Below are 25,460 nucleotides of genomic sequence, written 5' to 3' on the forward strand. Positions count from 1 at the left end.
TGCTGAGGATTTATGTGGATTTATTTTGTATCCTGCCACTTTGCTAAAATTCTGAATTATTTCTAATAGCTTTTTAGCAGAGTCTTTGGGGTTCTCTAAGTATACCATCATGTCATCTGCAAAGAGTGATAATTTGATTTCCTCATTTCCTACTCTAATTCCTTGAATCTCTTTCTCGGCTCTTATTGCCTAGGCTAGAGTTTCTAGTACTATATTGAATAGTAATGGTGATAGTGGGCAACCTTGTTTCACTCCTGATCTTACTGGGAAAGGTTGCAGTTCATTTCTATTGCATATTATGCTTACTGAAGGTCTTAAAAATATGCTCCTGATTATTCTAAGGAATAATCCATTTATTCCTATACTCTCAAGAGTTTTTAGTAGGAATGGATGTTGGATTTTGTCAAATGCTTTTTCTGCATCTATTGAAATGATCATATGGTTTTTATTAATTTGATTATTAATATGGTCAATTATACTAACAGTTTTCCTAATATTAAACCAGCCCTGCATTCCTGGTATGAATCCTACTTGAACATAGTGTATTATCCTGGGGATGATTTTCTGAAGTCTTTTTGCTAATATCTTATTTAAGATTTTAGCATCAATATTCATTAAGGAAATTGGTCTATAATTTTCTTTCTCAGTTTTTGATCGACCTGGTTTAGGTATCAGTACCATGTCTGTGTCATAAAAGGAGTTTGGTAGGACTCCTTCATTCCCTATTTTTTCAAATAGTTTATATAGCATTGGGGCTAATTGTTCTTTAAATGTTTGGTAGAATTCACATGTAAATCCATCTGGTCCAGGGGATTTTTTCCTGAGGAGTTGATTAATAGCTTGTTCTATTTCTTTTTCTGAAATGGGACTATTTAAGCAATTTATTTCCTGCTCTGTTAATCTAGGAAGCCTATACTTTTGGAGGAAGTCATCCATTTCACTTAAGTTATCAAATTTATTGGCGTAAAGTTGGGCAAAGTAACTCATTATTTCTCTAATTTCCTCTTCATTGGTGGAAAGATCCCCCTTTTCATTTGTAAGACTAACAATTTGATTTTCCTCTTTCTTTTTTCTGATCAGATTTACCAAAGGTTTATCTATTTTATTGGATTTTTCATAAAACCAACTCTTGGTTTTATTTATTAATTCAATAGATTTTTTACTTTCAATATTATTGATTTCTCCTTTTAATTTTTGTATTTCAAGTTTAATTTTTGGTTGGGGGTTTTTAATTTGGTCTTTTTCTAGCCTTTTAAGTTGCAAGCCCAATTCGTTAATCTTCTCTTTCTCTATTTTCTTCAAATAATCCTCTACAGATATAAAATTTCCCCTTATTACTGCTTTAGCTGCATCCCAAAGATTTTGGTATGATGTCTCATCATTGTCATTATCTTGGGTGAAATTATTGTTTCTATAATTTGCTCTTTCACCCAGTCATTCTTTAAGATGAGATTATTCAGTTTCCAATTACTTTTTGGTCTATTTCTCCCTAACTTTTTACTGAATGTAGCTTTTATTGCATTGTGGTCTGAGAAGAAGGCATTTATTATTTCTGCCTTCCTACATTTAATTTTGAGATCTTTATGTCCTAATATATGGTCAATTTTTGTATAGGATCCATGAACTGCTGAGAAGAAAGTATATTCCTTTCTATTGCCATTCAGTTTTCTCCAAAGGTCTATCATACCTAGGTTTTCTAATGTTCTATTTACTTTTTTAATTTCTTTCTTGTTTGTTTTGTGGTTTGATTTGTCTAAATCTGAGAGTTCAAGGTTGAGATCTCCAACTATTATAGTTTTACTGTCTATTTCTTCTTGCAACTCTCTTAACTTTTCCTTTAGAAAGTTAGATGCTATACCACTTGGTGCATATATGTTTAGTATCGATATGGCTTCATTATTTATGCTACCTTTCAGCAGGATATAGTTTCCTTCCTTATCTCTTTTAATTAGATCAACTTCTGCTTTTGCTTGATCTGAGATAAGGATAGCTACCCCTGCTTTTTTGGCTTTACCTGAAGCATAATAGATTCTGCTCCAACCTTTTACCTTTACTCTATATGTATCTCCCTGCTTTAATTGTGTTTCCTGTAAACAACATATTGTAGGGTTCTGATTTTTGATCCAGTCTGCTATCCGTCTCCATTTGATGGGATCATTCATCCCATTCACATTTACAGTTAAAATTACTAATTCTGTATTTCCTGCCATCATATTATCCCCAGATTATGCTTTTTCCCTTGACCCCCCTGAACCCCTTCCCCAATATTTAATTTATAGACCCCCCTTGTGATGCTCAGCCCTCCCTTTTTTTAGTATCCCTCCCCCCTCCCTCCACGTCCCTCCCCTTTTTCTCCTTTTCCTTTTCCCTTTTCCTCTCCCCCCTTTTAATGAGGTGAGAGAGAATCCTCTGAAAAACAAATATGACAATTATTTACTCTTTGAGCCTCTTCTGATGAGAGTAAGATTTACACAATGATTCTCCCCCTCCCTAAATCCCTCAGATATGGTGTATTATCTATGTCTCTTCCTGGGATGTAGTTTCCCTCTTTTTATCACTCCCTCCCCTTTTTCTGATACTACCCCCTTCCCTTTACTACACCCCCTCCTTTTTTTTCTTTTATATCAGTAAAATCAAATTATCCATGCGTACTTTCTATATACCTACAACAGAGATATAGTTCTTAAGGGTTCTGTGTACCTTTTTCTGTTTCTCTTCAGTCTTGTGGATGTAGATCATATTTTTTGTTTAAGTCTGGTTTTTTTCTTAGAAACATATGGAATTCTTCTGTTTCATTGAATGACCATCTTTTTCCATGGAAAAAGATGCTAAACTTAGCTGGGTAGTTTATTCTTGGTTGCAGTCCTTGATCTTTTGCCTTTTGGAATATCAGGTTCCAGGCCCTTCTATCTTTTAATGTGGAGGCAGCCAGATCTCGAGTGACCCTTATTGTGGCACCTTGGTATTTAAATTGTTTTTTTCTAGCTGCTTGCAGGATTTTCTCCTTTGTGTGGTAATTCTGCAGCTTAGCCACAATATTCCGTGGTGTTCTTTTTTTAGGGTCCATTTCAGAAGGAGTTCGATGAATTCTTTCAACACCTACTTTCCCCTCTGTTTCTATTATCTCTGGACAGTTCTCTTTGATAATTTCCTGTAAAATAGAATCTAGGCTCTTTTTTTGGTCATAGTTTTCGGGAACTCCGATGATCGTCAGATTATCTCTCCTAGATCTATTTTCCAGGTCTATAGATTTTCCCAGTAAGTATTTGACATTATTCTCCAGCTTTTCATTTTTTTTTTTTTTGTTTTTGTTTTGTTTGACTGATTCTTGGGTTCTCAATGAATCATTCATTTCTATTTGTTCCATCCTGACTTTTAAGGAGTTATTTTCTTCATTCACAGTTTTTAGTTCTTTTTGTAAATGCCCAATTTCATTTTTAAATGAGTTATTTTGCTCTATTGAATTTTTTTCCATTTCCCTAAATTTTTTTTGAGAATTATTTTCTTTTTCCAATTCAGAAATCTTATTTTCTTGAGACTTTTTTATCTTCTCCAGTTCAGAAATCCTACTTTCCTGTGATTTTTTTACCTTTTCTAATTCACTAATTTTGTTTCCCTGCATCTCCTGTGAATTCTTTATTTTTTCCAACTCCAATTTAATAGCTTCTCTTTCCTTTCCCCATTTTTCTTCAAACTCTCTTAACTTTTTAATAGTCTCTTCAAGGAGAGAGTTATGTGATGGGGGGCAGGAATTGTTCCCCTTTAGGTTGTTATCTGCTGCCTCTCTGCTGTTAACTTCCTTGGGGTTGGATACCCGCTCTTTCTCTGTGTAGAAGGAATCTATGGTTTTTTTGGGCTTCTTGCTCATACTTAAAAAATCTTTTGGGGTCTGTCCCTGGGGTAGGAAATTATTTATTTATTTCTTTACCAGCTTCCTCCCAGACCGGATGGATGCAGCGGCCCCTGTGCCTGAGCTAAGAGAGAGCTCTGGGAGAGAGTTCCCCACCCCCTCTCTGGAAGTGCCTCAGAGGTGACTAGCACTGCTGTGCTCTGAGGGCGCTGTGTTTTAGCGGCTTCCCTGAGGCTGAGACTGAATAGTAAAGGCGACTCAAAGCCTAGCCTATGCGTCCCGGTGGGGCGTGGATATCTGCAGCAGGTGACGTAAAAAGCCCCTGCGCTCAAACTGGAAGTGTCTGCCAGAAACCTTGGTCCCTAGTTCAAAGGTTCTGCTTCTCTGGGACTTCCGTTCCACAGCCTCCAGCCAAGCCAGGCACTATGAGTTACCACCCCGCCCACTCTTCAATCTCTTAACTACCCCGAGGTGAAAGCCTGGATTGCCTATGTCGGCCACATCCCCAGTGCCGAGATCTGCTGAGTCACCCCCAGGATCCGGGAAGATCCAATCTGGTTTTAAATTTTAAAGTTGCTTAAATTTCTCTTCTGAACTGCTGTATTATAAGCAGAGAAGAGCTAACAGCCTGTGCCAGATTCTTTTATCTCAGTAGATTCTCTGATCCCAGAGCCATCCCCAGCGCGACCGGCGCAGTGTGCCACTATCCCACCTTCTGTGCTGGCCTCTCTTCTTCCTCCCCTGGGAGCTGACCTTTCCTGCTGAAACTCCAGATTCTCTTCAGCTAGTAAGTTGTGCTTCCAGTCCTTGTGGATTCTATCAGTCCAGCGCTATTTCTGAGGCTGATTAAATCTAGTTGGTTGTGAGGGAAGAAAGGAGCTTACACAGTGGCATGTATCTTCTCCGCCACCTTACTCCACCTCATTTTAAGATGAGGAAACTGAGGTAAAATGGGTTAAATAACTTGCCCAGGATCACACATCTAGTAAGTGTCTGAGGCCAGATTTAAATTCAGATCTTCCTGATTCTAAGACCCACACTTTATCCAGTGGACCACCTGACTGCCGCAGAGAATCAATTAGGGAGAAGCAATGCCAAGGCAGCAGAGTTGCAGGAAAAATGCATAGTAAACTTCTCACCCAAACTTCCCCAAACAGACCTAGAAAAATGTACTAGACTGAATCCTGATGGGGAAATCCAAGAAAAGTCACAGTGAGTTATTTTTCCCACAAGGTTAGTAGAGGAAACCAAAGAAGTCTGTGGATGCTGGAAACTTCTTCTGGGCAGACGCCTGTTTCACATAATACTTCAGAACAAGGAAAGGCTGTGCACTGGTTGATGGTGGTCCACCACCCCATTCTAGGTTACAGATCCTAGGATGCCTAAGTAAGGAACAATCCCAGACACTAAGAAGTGTACCAAGAGAGGAGCAGGTTCAGAAGGAAATAACGACACTGTGGCTCAGACCCAAAAAACAGAGCGGAATTTAAATTCTAGCTCCTAGTCCAGCCTGAAGCTTATAGAGGAATTAATGAAGCCAGAATCTCATACCAAAAAAGTAAGGGAAATTATATCACATAATCAGAATGCATCAGTAGACATTCATATAAACAAGGTTGGGAGAAATGGCTAACATTTGGACCCCTTTCTTCACTGGATTGGTTGAAGGAGGGAAGAATATACAAACATATCACACAGAACTGTGTACAGAAATATATTTCATTCAACAGGGAAATAGAAGGAAAAGGATAAAAAGAAAAAAAAAAAGAAAATAAACGGCTTAGAGAATAATTTGTTCTAAATTAATTTGAAGTGACAAAAAATAGAATCTGAAGGAGTACCTATAAGTTGGGGATGGCTGAACAAATTATGGAGAATAAATATGGTGGAATACTATTATGCCGTAAGAAATAAAAAGATAAATAGAGATCACAAAAGAAGAGAAGAGAAAGGGACCCATATGTGCAAAAATGTTTTTGGCAGGCCTTTTTGTAGTGGAAAGGAACTGGAAACTGTGTGGATGAATATTATTATTGTTTAAGAAATGATGAGCAGCTTTTCAATAGTGAGGTGATTCAGGCCAGTTTCAACAGTACCCAGAAAGAGGACTGTGGGGGCTGAATGTGGATCACAACATAGCATTTTCACTTTTTTTGTTGTTGTTTGCTTATGTTTTGTTTTCCTTTTTCCTTTTTGATCTGTCATGATTGACAGCATGATAATTATAGAAATATATATAGAAAAACTTCACATGTTTAACATACATTGGATTGCTTGCCATCTAAGGGAGGGTATGGGGGGATGGAAAGGAGGAAAAAAATTGGAACACAAGGTTTTGCAAAGATGAAGGTTAAAATCTATCTGTGCATATGTATTGAAAATAAAAAGCTTTATAAAAAAGAAAAAGAAATGATGAGCAGGCTGATATCAGAAAATCTTTGAAAGACTTTTATGAACTGATGCTGAGTAAAGTGAGTAGAACCAAGAAAACATTGTACACAGTAACAATAAGATTATGTGTTGATCAACTGTAAAGAATTTGGCTCTTCTCAATAATGTGGTGATTCAAGCCAATTCTAATAGATTTGGGATGGAAAATGCCTTCCCTATCCAGAGAAAGAACTATGAAGACTGAATATAGATCAAAGCATAGTATTTTCACATTTTTGTTTGTTTTCTTTCTCGTGTTTTTTCTCTTTTGGTCTGATTTTTCTTGCACAATATGACAAACATGGAAATATGTTTAAAAGAACTGCACATATTATAACCTATATCAGATTACTTGCTGTTGTGGGAAGAGAGAAAGTAAGGCAAGGAAGGACAAAAATTTGAAACACAAGGTATAAAAATCAATTTTGAAAATTATCTTTATGCATATTTGGAAAAATAAAATACTATTGGAAAACTTTTAAAATTTAAAAAAATTAAAAACAAATAAAGGGATTATTGCAGAGAAAATTGAGAAAACTTGTATGAACTGGTACAAAGTGAAATAATCAAGTCTAGGAGAACAATTTATACTGATAACAATAGGATAAAGACAATACTGAAAGATTTAGAAAGTCTGATCAGTGTCAAGATAAACCATAATTCCAGAGGACTAATAATGAAACATGCTGCCTACCTCTTGAGACAGGTGAAGGACTCAGAATAATAAAAAGGAGACACAGGCATTTTAGACATAATACAGAAATTTGTTTGCTTAACTATTTTTGTTTGTTAACAGGATTTTTTTTTCTTTCATTCTCAATTGCTAGGGGAAGAGTTTGAGGTAGGGGACAAAATGCAAATTTTTGTTGATTGAATAAAATATATAATTTTTAAAAAAGAATTAGGAAGGAGGTAGCTGGATGGGGCAGTAGAGAGAGCACTGGCTCTGGAGTCAAGAGGATCTGAGTTCAAATTTGACCTCAGACACTTAAAACTTATTAGCTGTGTGATCCTAAGCAAGTCACTTAACCCCAATTGCCTTCCAAAAAATAAAATAAAAGGAATCAGGAAGGAATAAAAGAACTGCTGTAATGAGGCCCCAATCAAAAATAGATAATACACATTTGTAGTAGACACAGTCAGCAGAGTTACATGACTTTCTCTAGCATCTAATAGCAGCAGGTGAGTAGGAGTACTAGAGGTGGATGGTGTGAATAATGCAGAGTTGGGGTTTGGAAAGGTGTGAAATATACAAGGAGACAAGGGATTTGAGAATAATGCAGTGTAATATTTAACTGGTTAACTATAAAGTCAAAACAAAGAAAGAAGGAAAAACAAAGCAGAGCAAGAAGAACACCGAAGGGTGAGGAGGAACTGGGGATCACAGTAAGAATGAAGTTTAGGAGTATGAAGGTATAGAGAGAGATGGAATGGTAAGAGGTTATAGTTAGATCAATGAATTTCAGAATTTGGGGAGGAGAGAATCTAGGTGGGGGCCAGTGAGATCAATGTGACATCCATGTGCATGGATGGAGTTGAGTACCTGAGAATCCAGGATGTTTAGGAAACATCAACAAGCAAACTGAAATCTCCTAATTTAAGGGCATAAGGTGTGATGAAGAGGAAATCTATGAGTCAGATACGGAACTCCTTTGAGAAAGAATGCTTATCTACCAGGAAAACAAAGAAATATACACAGAACTATATAATAGGCAATGATAAACTGGAGAAAATAAAGATCTATTAATAAATTTCACTTATATGATATTTCCCCTTCTCCCCAAAACTTTTAGCCCTCCCCGCAAAAAACCCAAGAAGGTAATGTTTCTAAACAGAAGTTATAGTCTTTCACAAAAGACCTCAGTTATACTCAGACAAGAAGTGGTGGTGGGAAAGAAGACAAGGGGAGATTCTAGAATGGGCAGTTTCACTGCTTGGAGGAAAAAGAGAAATATCTGTAACTTTACTCAAATCCAGGTGGGTGGAACCTAGATCTATTCCTCACCTCTTCCATTCTGCTTTTGGATTTTTGATCACTCAAAGACCATCTCCATAGTTCTCAGAAAGTACAGACCTATCAGTAAGTTAATGATAAAAGAGAATAACTAATCTTGATGGTCTATTAAGAGAATGATCTTAATTAAAACTGTCAAGAAGAGAAAATTGCATTTGGTACCTTCCCCTTAACCAACTGGCTGCCATTTCGGGACCATACCTACTCATTCCTTATTCCCAAGCCAAGCTATTCCATTTATTGCCAAAGTCTTGAGCACTGTCCACTCCACTCTCTTTCCTATCAGAACTTTATATCAACTCATCATAAGATCATAGAGCTAAAACTGGAGCCAACAATCTCATGTCATATATGAAGAAACTGCTGTCCAAAAAGTCTATCATACCTCAGATCACAGAGGTAATAAAAAGAGAGACAGGATTTGAATCCAAGTCAAAGGCAACTAATTGAACAGAGTGGAGGGTCTGGGAATTTGAGTTCAAATCCAACCTTAGATACTTACTGTGTGATCCTTGATAAATCATTTAACCTCTGCTTGCCTCAGTTTTCTCATCTGTAAAATGAAAATGATATTAGCATCTACTTCCCAGGATTGTTATAAGGATTAAACAAGCTAATAATTGTAAAGCATTTAACATAATAGCTAGCTCATAGTAGGTGCTACATAAATATTAGCTTTTATTAAGTCCTCTGATTCCAAATCCAGTACTCTTTTCACTGAATCCTTCTATTTCTCATTAGGGAAGACCCCATAATCACTCTTAAGAAAGGATTTAAATTGTCATGTGATTGGTACTTATTTTTAGCCTAACTCCTCCACACCTGAAAACAAAAAGAAATGTGTTAAATCTATTATAATTTAAACTATGATGAGAAGATAGAAATATGTCCCACATAAAGTAAATCCTTCTGAAATAGCAGCAGAAGATTAACTGCCTAAACCAGCCATTCCTCCCAATCACCTCCAGGCTGTCGCACAAACCAGGCTAAGCCAACAAATACAACTTGATAACAACTCTTGTGTTTTAGAATATAGAATAATCTTATGTTTTAGATTATTAGATAATCTTGTGTTTTAGAATAAACCCAACCTGGTTTCCTTAGAGTGATAATTCAGTCTGAACCTCTCACCACATAATAAGAAATGGAAAGCATTGATCTTATTTAGGAACATATGAAAAGTGGATTTTATTGTGGAAGGAAGTCAAAGCAATACAAAGCCATTCAAAGAAGAAGTGGTTTTGCTGTCTGAGAGAAAGAAATCTAGAAATCTACTTATTTAAAAAAAATGGTCTGACCTCTCCTGTTGAAATTTACAAGGGGCAAAGGTCCAGCTAGGCCACAAAATTCATTCCCCAACATAAGGTTTATGAAGCTACACAGACTTGAGCGTGTATTTAGGAGAAAATATGCAAGTTATAGAAATGGAAATGGGAACAGTGAATGATAAACTACTAGAAAAAAAAAACCAAGAAGGAAGATAAAAAATAAGAGGGTCTAGAGATAAAAGATAATGTATAAGCCTACCTCTCAAGTGGATAAAGCAATAGAAAAATGTTAAATGAGAATTTTTTAAAAGGTCATAACACAATGAATAAATATTATACATTAAAGGAAAGTGAACCTAAAACTCTCAATAAAAAAAGAGAACAAGGGCAAAACATGAAATTCAAAAGAGACTTTTTAAAAAAGATATTAGGTTGACAATTGGATCAGAAATCAGAACTTTAAAAGAACTAATAAATAAGACAATACAAAAAAACAACTTAAAACACCCCTAAAAAAATTCTCCAAAGGATTAGAGTCTTTGAAAAATAGAATAAGAGATTCGCCACTCAAAAATACAGAAGTGGAAGAAAAACTGTTAGAAGATAAACAAAAATAACTTTTAAATCATGCATGAATTCCATATAAACCAAAAACAATCTGGAAAATATGATACATAGGTGCTAATTTAAGAATCATAGATTACTCAGAAAAACATGATAAATTTAAAAGCATTACTATCATACTATAGGAAATAATGTCCCCCAAAAAAAAACAAAAACAAAAAAAACTAGCCATAAGTTTTGAAAACAATTAACTAAGTACTAATGTTGGAAAACATATATTACAAACTGAGAAACAAAAAAAAAAATGTCCAGGATGGAAATCCAAGATCTGTAGTGGTTAAGTTCCTGAATTTCCATATTTAAAAAAAATATATATATAGCCAGATGGAAGTTGGGTTTCGTATGTGCAGCTAAGGATTATAATGTCCAAGAGAAATCACAGAAAAAAATTGGAATGAATTATATTTTTAAACAAATAAGAATAAGATACACCTTTAAAAAGCATATTCTAAAAAACTAGCTTAATCATCAATAAAGACATATGGATTTTCAAAAAAGGGCATTCGAGTCATTCCTGAAAAAGAAATCAGAACAAACAGAACTTTGACTTGCAAACTTCCAAAAATAAATATGTCTAAGAAATGATCACACATTTACCACAAAGCTAAATCAGAGCAATTATCAAGAAAAATCTAAGCTACAAAATTAATTCTCTCTTGTTTATAGGGCAAGACAAGGCTTTTGTTAAAGAGTCAGCTAGGAGGTAGAGGGGATGGACAGTTAGACCTGGACCAAGGAAGATCTAAGTTCAAATTCAGTTTTAATTACTTAACCTTTGTCTACCCCAGTTTCCTAAACTGTAAGACAAGGATAATAACACTGACTGCTCAGGACTGTAATGAGGATCAAATGAGTTGTGGAAGGAAGTCAAAGCAATACAAAACCATTCAAAGAAGAAGGGGCTTTGCTGTCTCAGAGAAAGAAATCTAGAAATCTACTTATTTAAAAAAAAATTGGTCTGACCTCTCCTGTTGAAATTTACACAGGGCAAAGATACATGAAGTGCTTTGTAAACCTTAAAGCTCTGTATAAATGCAAGCTATTATAAAAATCCGATCAACAATTAAGATGAAAAAAAAAAAGTCTGATCAATAACTAAAATGAAAACCAAAAAAAGAATTGTCACAGGATAAAAAGAATAAAGAAAATGTAAAGACTCAGGAAAAAGAAAGGAAAGAGTTGAATTACTATTCTGTAGACTAAAGCCTGTACTTCTCTATAAGCAAATTGATACTTTTTATTGATCAAGTAGAGAAGCAAGACATGAGGGAGTTGGAGATGCATGGTCTCATCTAGCCTAGTTGGGAGCAGAAAAGAATAATAATTTTCTCAGTCTTTTGGCAATTACGGTGGGGAGAAGGACAACTGTGGGAAAATAAGTTAGGAGCATTGGAAAGATCATTGAGCAAAGGGCAGAGGCTTGGTTTCACCTTGGAATGAATGAGGGAAAATGTGGTTCCACTGAAGTATATTCCCATAGTAAAGGCAATAGGAAAAAATAAAGATCTCAAATAGTTATTTTTGTTTGAAAATAAGGGACACTGAGGAGACTTCCGGGGGCAGAGCCAAGATGGCAGAGAGCAGACACTACTCTCTGTAACCTTTTCTGACCTTCTCTCAAACCAACAGCAGACTAAGCCTCTAAATTGGTTTTGAAGTCAAAGAATGTTATGGGCCAGAACTTGAAACAAGGTGCTAAGTAAGTGGTATTGAGGAGACAGTGGTTAAATCTAGTTTAGCATTGATTTAATCCTACAACAAATGATTGTTTCCTAGTGATATAATGATTGGTGTATACTCAGTGTAGAACATGCAAGGAAGAGCTGTCAGGGCCAGAAAGGAGAAGCCCACTAGAAGCTCTTGGAGGCTGAGACAGATTCATTCCATTTTCCACCTTTGTTGTAGCTGGAGGCTGAAGTACAAAACTTTGGATTCAGGGAGAACAAGGGAAGACCAGAGAAGTGGTGGCAGACTGTCCTCCTTCACTTCTCCACTGAAACCAAGATCAGGAAGGACTCCAGAAAAACTAGCCAAGCCCCAAGTGAAGGAGACAAGACTTTGAAGGAGACGATAAAGGATTTGGACTTTAACTCCTGGCTGCACTTGGGATTACTGAACTGAAACCTAAGGCTGCCCCCAGAAACCTCCCAAGAAAACTGCTCCAGAGAAGATTACATTTTAGACAAGAATATTACAAAAGAATCCACAAATATTTGGAGTCCAACACATTTCTAGAAGAAGATACTTTGGAAGAACTTCAGAACAGGTCTGTTTCAGTCTGGCAGGGGGACAGTCCGTCAAACCCAGACCACAGCATAGGGAGACCAGGGCAAGAAGCTAGAGTGAAGAGTCAGAGCACTGTAGCTTCCACGCACTGGGAATCTTCTATGAACCTTTTAGGCCACTCTGTCCTGGTTGCAAGCAGGTGGTTTGGCAGATATGCCTCATGTAAAAGACAAATTATAAACCACTGAGTCTTGGAAGAACACCGGACCTAGCCACCATTACCCAGCACTGGAAATTAATCAGCAGAACTTCCCCAGGGCAAATATCCTTCTTTGTATTGAACAGAGCCTTAAAAAAATGAATAAAAAACAAAAAAGAACTCTCACCATAGAGAGAGAAGAACAGACCTCAAATCCTGAGGTTCCTAAAGGCAAAACAAGTCCAGAAGAAGTCCCAATAAGAGACATGAGCTGGTCCTTATTTCACAAGACTTTCTTCAAAGATTGCATAAAGGATCATAAAAGAGAGTTAGAAGAAAAATGGGGAAATGAAATGAGATCATTGCAAGAAGGAATGGAAAAAATAGAAAAAGAATGCAACAAACAAAAAAAAATTAATTGGTCAATTGCAAAAAGAGCTAAAAAAATACACTAAAAGTTAGAATTGAACAAACAGAAATGAATGACTCAATAAGACTTCAATAATCAAACAAAAACAAAAAAAAACTAGAAGAAAATATGAAATGTCTCATAGGAAAAACAACTGACCTGGAAAAGAGATCTAGGAGAGACAATTTAAGGAGTATTGGGCTTCCTAAAAGCCATGATGAAAAAATTAACCTAGACATTATCTCACAGGAAAACTGCCCTGATATTTTAGAATTAGAAAGTAAAATAGCCTTCAAAAGAGTCCACTGATCACTTCTTGAAAGAGATCCGAAAATTAAATTCCTAAACAATATCATGACTAAATATCAGAACTACCATACCAAGGAAAAGATATTACAAGTAGCCAGAAAGAAACTAAATACTGAGGTGCCACAATTAGGATTACCCAGGACTTAGCAGCTTCCACCTTAAAGGACTGAAGAGCCTGGAATCTGATATTCTGAAAAGCAAAGGAATTGGGATCACTGCCAAGAATAAACTATCCAAATAAAATGAGCATTGTCTTTCAGGGAAGAAGATGGACATTCAATGATATAAATGAATTTTACCTATTTCTAATGAAAAGATCAGAACTAAATAAAAACTTTGATCTCCAAACACAGAACTCAAAAGAAACATAAAAAGGTAAAAAAGAAAAAAAAACTCTCGAGAATTATAGTTGTATTATAGGTATACTTGGAGAATGCAGATATAATTAGATTATAGTAGGATAATATGAAAAAGAAACTGGAGATGGAAAGAGGATCATACTGGAAGAAGAGAAAAAAGGAAGTAAAATAAGGGAAATTACATCTCACAAAGAAGCAAACAAAACCTATTATAATTAAGGGAAAGAAGGGGGGATGAGCATTCTGTGAATTTGGTATCATAAAGAAACTTGTTTCATCTTATAGGGAAGTAGGAGAGAAAGGGGGAAAAGAAAGGGAAAGACTAATAGAAGGGGAAAACAAGAATTAGAGGAAAGGTGTTTTAAAAAATGGGCTTTAAAGGGGGAAGACTGTTTGATGGAAGTGGTCATCAAAAGCAAAATACTGAGGAGGAGGGAAGGGGGATAGGAAAGAGAAAATCATAAATAAGATAGCAGGAAATACACAATTAGTAATTGTGAATGCCAATGGGATGAACTTCCTCATAAAACAGAAGCAGATAGCAGACTGGATTAAAGTCAAAATCCTACAATATGTTGTTTCCAAGAAACACATTTAAAGCATAGCAATACATAGAGAGTGAAGGTAAAAGACTGGAGCAGAATATATTATGCTTCAGGTGAAGGAAAAAAAGCAAGATTAGTAAACCTGATCTAAGATCAAGTAAAAGCAAAGATTAATTAAAAGAGTTAAGGAAGGAAAATCTATCTTACTGAAAGGTACCATAGATAAAGAAGCAATATCAATATTTAACATATATGCACTAAATGGAATAGTATGAAAATTCCTAAAGAAGAAGTTGAGAGATACAAGAGGAAATAGACAGCAAAACTATTCTAGTGAGGGATCTCAAACTTGCTTTCACATAACTAGATAAATTGAATCACAAAATAAATAAGAAAGAAGTTAAGGAGGTAAACATAATGTCACAAAAATTAGGTATGTTAGAGAAAATTAAATGGAGAGAAAAAAAGAGTTTACTTTTTTTCTCAGCAGTTCATGGAACTGAAACAAAAATTGACCATATGTTACGGCATAAAAACCTCAAAATCAAATGCAGAAAGGCAGAAATAGTAAATGCATTTTTTTCAGATCATGATGCAATAAAAATCACATGCAATATAAAGCCAAGAAAAAATAGACCAAAAAGTAATTGGAAACTAAATAATCTCATTCTAAATAATGAATGGGTAAAACAGCAAGTCATAGACACAATTTATAATTTCATTCAAGATAATGACAATAATGAGACAGCATACCAAAATTTGTGGGATGCAGCCACAGTGGAAATTTTATATCTCTAGATGATTGCTTGCATAAAATAGAGAAAGAGAAAATCTATGAATTGGGCTTGCAACTAAAAAAACTAGGAAAAGAACAAATTAAAACTCCCCAGTCAAATATCAAACTTGAAATTTTAAAAATAAAAGGAGAGGTTAATAAAATTGAAAGTAAAAAAAAAAACTATTGAATTAATAAATAAAACTAAAAGTTGGCTTTATGAAACCTTTAGTAAATTTGATTAGAAAAAGAAAAGAGGAAAATCAAATTGTTAGTCTCAAAAATGAAAAGGAGAATTTTTCACCAATGAAGAGGAAATGAGGGTAATAATTAGGAGTTACTTTGCCCAACTTTATGCCAATAAATTTGACAACCTAAATGAAATGGAGGAATACCTACAAAAATATAGATTGCCCAGATTAATAGAAGAGGAAATAAATTACTTAAATAGTTCAATTTTAGAAAAAGAAATAGAACAAGCTATTAATCAATTCCCTAAAACATTTAAAGAAAAATTAACTCCAATACTTAAAAATAAAGGATTTCTACCAAATTCCTTTTATGACACAGACATGCCACTGATATCTAAACCAGGTAGGAAGAAAACAGAGAAAGAAAATTATAGACCAATCTCCCTAATGAATATAGATGCAAAAATCTTAAATAAAATATTAGCAAAGAGATCACAGAAAATCATCCCCAGGATAATAAAACATGACTAAGTAGGATTTATACCAGAAATGCAGGGGTGGTTCAATAGTAGGAAAACTATTAGCATAATTGACTATATCAGTAACCAAATTAACAAAAAACACATGATTATCAAATAGATGCAGAAAAAACATTTGATAAAATCCAACATTCATTCCTATTAAAAACACTAGACAGTATAGGAGTAAATGGAGTTTTCCTTTAAATAGTCAGTCACATCTATTTAAAACCATCAGCAAGCATCATTTACAATGGTGATAAACTGGAACCATTCCAAATAAGATCAGAGATGAAACAAAATTGCCCACTATCACCATTATGATTCAATATTGTATTAGAAATGCTAGCTTTGGCAATAAGAGAAGGAAAAGGGATTAAAGGAATTAGAGTAGATAATAAGGAAACCAAATTATCACTCTTTGAAGATGATATGATAGTATACTTAGAGAACCCTAGAGAATAAACTAAAAACCTATTAGAAATAATCCACAACTTTAGCAAAGTTGCAGGATGCAAAATAAATACACATAAATTACCAGCATTTGTATACCTCACTAATAAAATCTAACAGCAAGAGATACAAAGAGAAATTCCATTTAAGTAACTGTGAATAGCATAAAAAATTTGGGGAATCTATTTGCTAAAGGAAAGTTAGGAACTATATAAGCAAAGCTACAAAACACCTTCCACACAAATGAAGTCAGATCTAAACAATTGGAAAATTATCAAGTGCTTTTGAACAGGTCGAGCGAATATAATAAAGATGACAATACTACCTAAACTAATCTATTTATTTAGTGCTATACCAATCAAACTCCCAAGAAACTATTTTACTCACCTAGAAAAAATAACCAAATTCATCTGCAAGGACAGAAGATCAAGAATTTCAAGGGAATTAATGAAAAAAAATCAAATGAAGGTGGCCTAGATGTATCAGATTGAAAACTATATTATAAAGCAGTGGTCACCAAAACCATTTGATATTGGCTAAGAAACAAAGTAGTTGATCAGTGGAATAGGTTAAGTTCACAGGACAAAATAGTCAATGACCATAGTAACCTAGTTTTTGACAAATTCAAAGACCCCCAGCTTTTGGGATAAGAACTCACTATTTGATAAAAACTGCTGGGACAATTGGAAACCAATATGACAGAAACTGGGCATTGATCCACATCTAACATTGTATACCAAGATAAGGTCAAAATGGGTTCATGATCTAAACATAAAGAATGATATTACAAAAAATTAGAAGAACATGGGATAGTTTACCTCTTAGATCTGTGGAGGAGGAAGGAATTTGTGACCAAAGAACAACTAGAGATCATTATTAATCATAAAATAGATAATTTTTATTACATTAAGTTTAAAAGTTTTTGTACAAACAAAACTAATGCAGATAAGAAAGGAAGCAATAAACTGGGAAAGCATTTTTTTACATTCAAAGGTTCTGATAAAGGCCTCATTTCTAAAATATATAGAGAATTAACGCAAATTTATAAGAATTTAAGCCATTCTCCAATTGATAAATGGACAAAAGATATGAAAAAACAATTTTCAGATGAAGAAATTGAAACTATTTGTAATTGTGTGAAAAAGTGCTCCAAATCAGTATTGATCAGAAAAATGCAAATTAAGATAATTCTGAGATACCACTACACATCTCTGAGATTGGCTAGAATATCAGAGAAAGATAATGCAGAATGTTGGAGGGGATATGGGAAAACTGGGACACTGATGCATTGTTGGTGGAGTTGTGAATGAATCCAACCATTCTCTAGAACAATTTGGAACTATGCTCAAAAAGTTATCAAATTGTGCATATCCTTTGATCCAGCAGTGTTTCTACTGGGCTTATATCCCAAAGAGATCTTAAAGGAAGGAAAGGGACCCACATATGCAAAAATGTTTGTGGCAGCTCTCTTTGTAACGGCAAGAAGCTGGAAACTGAGTGGATGCCCATCAGTTGGAGAATGGCTGAATATACTATGGTACATGAATGCTATGGAATATTATTGTTCTGTAAGAAACAACTAGAAGGATGCATACAGAGAGGCTTGGAGAGATTTACATGAACTGATGCTAAGTGAAATTAGCAGAAACAGGAGATCATTATACACAGCAATAACAAGTCTATACAGTGATCAATTCTGATGGACATAGCTCTCTTCAACAATGAGATAATTCAAACCAGTTCCAATTGTTCAGTGTTGAAGAAAGCTTTCTGTTGATATTTGCTTGCATTTTGTTTTCTTAGTTTTTTTTCTTTCTAGATCAGATTTTTCTTGTGCAGCAAGATAACTGTATAAATATATATATATATATATTAGATTTAACATATATTTTAACATATTTAACATGTATTGGATTACCTGCTATCTAGGGGAGAGGGTGGAGGGAAGGAGGGAAAAATTTGGAACAGAAAATTTTGCAAGGATCAATGTTGAAAAATAACCCATGCATATGTTTTGTAAATAAAAAGCTTTAATTAAAAAAATAAAGTATAGGTGTAATATAAAAAAAAGAAAAGAAGAGACACTACCTACAAAAAAGAATTATGTTTTCATATGCTCTTCTTATGCTCTAGTCCAGGAGAAAGGCTGTGTGAAGCCCCTAGATAGGGCCATCAACCAGTGTGATAGGAAGGATACATACACAGCTTAAAAATACTGCAGGTTCTGTTCCAGACTATCACAATAAAGCAAATATCACATTAAAGCAAATTGCAAAAGATTTTTTTTGTTTCCCAGTGTACATAAAAATTATATTTACACTATGTGATCATCTATTACACTAACAATAGTACAATATCTTTAAAATGTAAATATCTTAATTTTAAAATATTTTATTGCTAAAAAATTTCTAACAGTCATAAGTATTCAGTGAATAATAACTTTTTGTAGTAGAGGATCTTGCTTTAATGTTGAAAGCTGCTGACTGATGAAGGTGTTGCTTGCTGAAGATTGGGTACCTCTGGCAATTTCTTAAAATAAGACAACAGTGAATTTTGCCTCATTGATTGACCCTTCCCTTCATGGAAGATTTCTTTCTCTGTAGCATGCATTTCTGTTTAATAGCATTTTATCCACATGTAGAACTTCTTTCAAAGTTGTAGTCAATCTTCACAAACCCCATTGCTGCTTTATCAAATGAATAATGTGCAATATTGTTGTGTCTCAGGAAATAGGGAACCCACAGAAATGGAGAAAGACAGGGAAATGACCAGTTGGTAGAGCAGTAAAATACACATAACATTTATCTGTATCACTGTATCAGTGTATAGAGTACAGGGCCTGAAGTCAGAAAAACTCATCTTCCAGAGTTCAAAAATTGCCTCAGACACCTACTATCTGTGTGACCCTGGGCAAGGCAATTAACCCTCATCAGAAAAGGAAATAGCAAACCATTCCAGTATCTTTGCCAAGAAAACCCCAAATGGGACCATGAAGGATTGGAAACAATTGAATACGAGATAGGCTGGCTTTAGAAGAGAGGAATAATTATGGCATGGGTAAGGAATGACTCAACTTCTCCACTTCTGCAAAATGCAAAGTGACTCTTATTACACCTTACTCACTGATATCTGTAAAAGGAAGGAATAGCATAAGATTCACTATTAAGAGAAAGAAAGAAAAAAAAGAAAGAAAGAAAGAAAGAAAGAAAGAAAGAAAGAAAGAAAGAAAGAAAGAAAGAAAGAAAGAAAGAAAGAAAGAAAGAGTGAAAGAAAGAAAGAAAGAAAAAGCAGGAGGAATTTTAAACAGAAATTTAACCACATTTATTTAAGTAAGAACAAGGATTTGAGACAGGATCAAAAGAGGGGGGAAATTTTAAAAATTAGAAATGTTATTTAATTTGGGTTGACATTGAATATATTAATTAGTTTAGATAAAATTGTGTGACCATCTCTAAAATGAGTGGGTCGGACAAAGAGGGAAGAAAGGGGAAAAATTCACAATAACTTTATTATATTATATATTTAAAAGAAATATATGTAAAATTATTCTATACAAATATGTCAGTTTTTTCTCTAAATGCAGTGTCTTCATATGTACTTTATAATTAATTTGGGTATTTATAATTGTCAAAATGACTTATTCAATGTATGGGAATGCCTGCCATCTAGGGGAGGGGGTGGAGGGAAGGAGGGGAAAAATTCGGAACAGAAGGGAGTACAAGGGATAATGCTGTAAAAAATTACCTTTGCATATGTACTGTCAAAAAATGTTATAATTATGAAATTTAAAAAAATTTTTAAAAATGACTTATTCACTCAAACTCATTTCTAAAACAATATAGCTGTTACTGTATACAATATTTTGTTGGCAATTGAATGTATAAAATAATGTGTGTGTGTATATATATGTGTGCATGAATGTGTTGGGTTAGATGGGTAGCTATCTATAGACCAGGAAGGAAATGTAGGAAAAAAATTCTGATAACATTAATATATATGTAAAAGGAATAGCAAGCAGTTTCATGTACAACTTTTTATTATACTATGTTATAGAAATGCTTGTTTTATTCCATAAATTAAAAATAAAATAATTTTAAAAAGTTTTAAAAATTAAAAAGACAAAAATAAAAGGAATAGCAAGTTGTACATAAGAGATTTGCACATGTATGTGCACTCATCTTTTTATGTTCTCCTATATTATTTAAATGCTTGTTTTATAAATTAAGAATAGAATTTTAAAATATTTTAAAGTAGAAATGCTTCAAACTAAAATAAATAGAAACTAACATTTAGGTAAATTCCAGGAACTTGGGATAGGGCAGGGAAACAAAAGAGAAGTGAACATATGAGAATCGGTGGTCAAATGGATTAGAGGAAGGTATGATGTGTCATCTCTATATCCTGTCTTCTGCTTTGGAAGTAGATTTGGCTGGGCCCTGGAAGCGGGGGAGGTATAGTACAGAGGACCTAAGTACAGGGTACCTAAGAAGAGGGAAAGTTTGGAGCATCAACTCTGGGAGATGTGATAGAATATCAATTAGGAAAAAATTGTTAAGATTGTTTTGTAGTGGATCTTGTAATCATCATTGTATGATTCTTTCCAAATAATCAGAAGCAAAGTATTGATTTACAAGAGGAAGGATGGTAAAAATCAGCAACCAAATTCTAAAACAGATCTGGGATGTCATTGATGTGGGAATTTCCTCCAATAAATAAGTAGTAACCTATCCATGCCAGGTTTTCCAGTGGAACTCTTGTTCAAATCTTTCCATAACTTTGCTACAGGTTGATCCATCCAACATACTGTGGTCCTTATTCCTGACACTGAAAGGATATCAGTGGAGTCCTTCTCTGACTGCCCAACTGTCATCTCTCACCCTTGACAGGTAAAGAACTCATCTTTTCTTCCTAACATTCATTTTTGACCCTACTGAAAATATGGTATCTCACTGATACCCCTATTCTTCTTCAGATATCCTCATTGATTATATGTTGCAGTCCATTCACACCTATTGAGTATCTCCATTGTCTTCTATGTGATATTTATTTAAAGTTTTTCGGAGACTGTTGTATTCTATACCATACCATACCATCTATAACAATACCAGTAGGAGAGCTTTTCCATGGGAAGCTTGGAATCATTTAAAGAAACTTTGTAATTTTCCAAAGGCAATACAATTGATCAACAAGCACTTATTAAGTTCTTTACTATCTAACCAAATCATCAGCTCCTATTTGGTTCTGGAACAAACTTGTCCATCTGAACTCTCTGTCCCAGAAATTCATGCTGATGGACAAATTCTATATGACTTCTATACAAACGCATATAATAATCTTAGCAACAGATATTTTTTCCTCCAATTGGTTCCCATATCAAGTTAGGATAAATTCTTTTGAGTAGTATGCACCTCTTCCAGAAGACTTTGTGGTGTTCCAGGGTTTGGTACAGTTAGTCAAATGCCATCCACAAATGAAAATATTTGGAAGATTTCACTATTCACAGGAAAAGCCTCTGCATTGGACTCTACATTTGATCTCTATCACATCACTTTTGCAATACATCCATCTTCCCATTTTATGCCTCACTTGATTTTTATGATCAAAGGATGACTGAACAGGATTATTTCTTTTTTTTTTTCTTTTTTCTTTTTTTTATTATTTTTTTATAAATTTTTGACAGTATATATGCATGAGTAAATTTTTTTAAACATTATCTCTTGTATTCATTTTTCCAAATTACCCCCTCCCTCCCTCTACTCCCTCCCCTTGATGATAGGCAATCCCATATATTTTACATGTGTTACAATATAACCTAGATACAATATATGTGTGTAGATACCATTTTTTGTTGCAAATTAACTATTAGATTCCGAAGGTATAAGTAACCTGGGTAGATAGACAGTAGTTCGAACAATTTACATTCACTTCCCAGTGTTCCTTCGCTGGGTGTAGTTGTTTCTGTCCATCATTGATCAACTGGAATTGAAATGGATCTTCTTTATGTTGAAGATATCCACTTCCATCAGAATACATCTTCATACAACATTGAAGTATACAGCGATCTTCTGGTTTTATTCATTTCACTCAGCATCAGTTGATGTAAGTCTCTCCAAGCCTCTCTGTATTTCTCCTGCTGGTCATTTCTTACAGAGCAATAATATTCCATAACCTTCATATACCATAATTTACCCAACCATTCTCCAATGATGGACATCCATTCATCTTCCATTTTCTGGCCACTACGAAAAGAGCTGCCACAAACATTTTGGCACATACAGGTCCCTTTCCCCTCCTCAGTATTTCTTTGGGATATAGGCCCAATAGCAGCAATGCTGGATCAAAGGATATGCAGTGTTTGATAACTTTTTGGGCATAGTTCCAAATTGCTCTCCAGAATGGCTGGATTCTTTCACAATTCCACCAATAATGTATTAGTGTTCCAGTTTACCCACATCCCCTCCAACATTCATCATTATTTGTTCCTGTCATCTTAGCCAATCTGACAGGTGTGTAGTGGTATCTAGGATTATTTCTTTAAAAAGAGCTTGAATGACTTTTCATGTATGGGTAGGAGACACTTTGTTGGGGAAAGGGGGAGAAAAATCCTTTGAGGTAGTATTTTTTTTCATAATCAACAAAAAATTAAGCACAATAAGTTTTTACATTCTCTACATCTTTCAGCCAATTATGAAATGGTAGAAATATGGTTCATTGTTGAATATTGCTCCTGAAAACTTGCTTTTTCTTTTCTAATACTTTCATTAAGCTTATGTTTGATTTGTATAGGGATAACTGGAATAAACTGGAATTACGCATTGATGGGAGTCAATAGAGTGCAGATCCTAGAGAGAAGAGAACTTGATTTCAAATTTGACCTCAAATACTTGTTAGAGGTGTGATCCTAGACAAGTCACTTATTCCTGTCTGACTCAATTCTTTATCTTGAAAATGAGCTGGAGAGGGAAATGGCAAGCTACTCCAGTATTTTTGCCAAGAAAACCTCAAATGAAGATTCAGACAGGACTGAAACAAATGAACAACAAAAATCACCAAAGATATGGGAAAGTAGGCATATGGATAGTAGTTCTTTCATTGCTTTCTCATTTCCTTGGAGGGGGAGGGGCAGAGTACAGAGTAGTACAAGGTATAAGATTCTTTCCTTGTCTACAGCATCTTCCCCCATTTCACATTCCTTTCCTCCTCCTTTTCTCCAGCATGGATGCTCTCTATATAACTTAGTCCAATGCAGCTGCTTTTCATATCTTTGTTTTCTTATGTGTCATTTCTATCTCCCTTATAAGAACATCTGGGTCTGGAATGTTAGTGTCCAACTGTGGTAGTTCCACTGATATTGGTCATGAAGACATTTTGTTACAGTAATCTTCATAGACATTTTCTATTTTTCTTCTCTATGTTGTCCTCCTTTCATTTTTGTCCTTAAATGACCTTGGGATAACTTTCTTAGTTGGTGCTCTTGCCAAATTTTCTTCAAACTGATTTTATCATCACCGCTTCTCTATAACTTATGATACAATACTGCTAATAATTGTTCATCATCTTTCTTTGTAAGATTTTATAGACAAGCTTACAGTTTAAATCACTGTTGTCTTTGGCTTCCATTTCTCTCTATTTGGCAAGTAAGTAAAATATTTACTAACTAAAGCAAATGCTATTTAGTTAGTTCTGGACTCCTTTGGTCTTTTTGCTGTAACAAAAGATTTCTAGGGGTTAAATGTCTGTATAAGATGATTGCAATCATTGTCAATGGAATTTCTGATGATCGTTTTCCAGTTTCATTGTTGATTACATTTGAAAATAATTTCATGATTGACTTATTTTGGTTATGTTCCATATCCTTTACTTATTATTTTCATTTCTCCTTCCTTTTTACTAATCTTGATATTTGCCCTAACAAATCACAATTAATACTCAACAAATAAATAGACAAATAAATTAATAAATAAATAAAGCACTAAGCTGAATTATATCTTGTTGCCCCTCTAGAGCATTTACATTTAGTAAAGAACAAAATTAATCTAAAGGAATACTATAGTTCACAAAAACTGCTACTCTAGTCTTTCTTGGTTCCCTCATTTGTAAAATGAGGAAATTGTATTAGATAATAATATTATTAGATTTCTTCTGCCTTTATATTTACTAAGATCTTCTGAAAGATAGGATGTAAATGACTCAATCTAGGTTTTTCTACCAAGAATTTATGTAGTATATGGTTTCTCCACTTCACTTCCACTTAATAGAAGCATACTAATAGTTCTTGTTTACCCCTTTCTCTACTAAAGCATAGAATTAGAGATTTAGACCTGGGTCAACCACTCAATAAGCATAATTAAATACCTACTATAAAACAGGCTAGACATTGGAAATTCAAATACAAAGAATGAAACAATCCCTATTCCCATTCTATGGGAAAAAATACGTTTACACATATATGTATACATACTAATATATATATATATGTATATATACATATATTATTGTTATTATTATTATACACATATACCTATTTTTTCAATGGTTAGTTATTTTTAGTTGTGTCCAACTATTTGTAATCCAATTTGAGGTTTTCTTGGCAAACATAATGGAATGATTTGCCATTCTCTTCTCCAACTCACTTTACAAATGAGGAAACTGAGGAAAACAGATGTCTAGGGTTGAAAAATTAATAAGTACCTGAGGTCTGATTTAAATTCACGAAGATCAGTCTTCCAAGTCCAGGATTCTATGTACTGTGGTACCTATCTATCTCAACTATTTGTATGACATTAGTCACAACCTCTCTGGGCCTCAATTTCCTTATTTATAAACCAGGGAATGGTATCCCTGCTCAAAATTCATGACCCTATGATTTATCTCTTTCACTTATGCTGAAAATCAATGTTTGATACACTTAGAAACATGTCATTATCATTATAAATTTTTAACATGTGTTTTTGGTCAGCTCCTTCTGCTCTTTCCATTTCTACCTGTTCATCTTTAACATGGGGACAGTAATTGTACAACCTACTTAAATCTTAAAGACTTTATAAATGTGAATTATGATTACTATTCATTGCAACCAAATAATAGATTGTGTTTATTTGACAAAAATACGATTTAAAAAACTGCTGAAAATTTCTTCATTGACATTGTCATACAATCCTAATGATAGTTCATCCTTCTCTTTTGATATCCACTATCATCCTTTATTTCATTTGTATTCATGAAGTAATTCATCCAAAAATTAGGCTTCTCTTAAACGTTATCCCCAAAAGCCAATGCTTTAGTGGAAC

General features: G+C 34.3%; 1 protein-coding gene across 6 annotated transcripts in view; it reads right to left on the reverse strand.

Annotated features, from left to right (window-relative positions):
* ZBTB7C (zinc finger and BTB domain containing 7C) overlaps nucleotides 1-25,460 on the reverse strand; it is a 553,406-nt gene that overhangs the window by 523,798 nt on the left and 4,148 nt on the right. For 2 of the 6 annotated variants that reach the window (XM_074279333.1, XM_074279332.1), the window contains exon 2: nucleotides 8,797-8,847. The exons of the other annotated variants lie outside the window; for them this stretch is intronic. The gene's annotated coding sequence lies outside the window, so the exon portion shown is untranslated. The remainder of the gene's footprint in view (nucleotides 1-8,796; nucleotides 8,848-25,460) is intronic. 6 annotated transcript variants of the gene reach the window in all.

Source organism: Sminthopsis crassicaudata, chromosome 1 (genome assembly GCF_048593235.1).
Source record: "Sminthopsis crassicaudata isolate SCR6 chromosome 1, ASM4859323v1, whole genome shotgun sequence".
Lineage (NCBI taxonomy): Eukaryota > Metazoa > Chordata > Mammalia > Dasyuromorphia > Dasyuridae > Sminthopsis > Sminthopsis crassicaudata.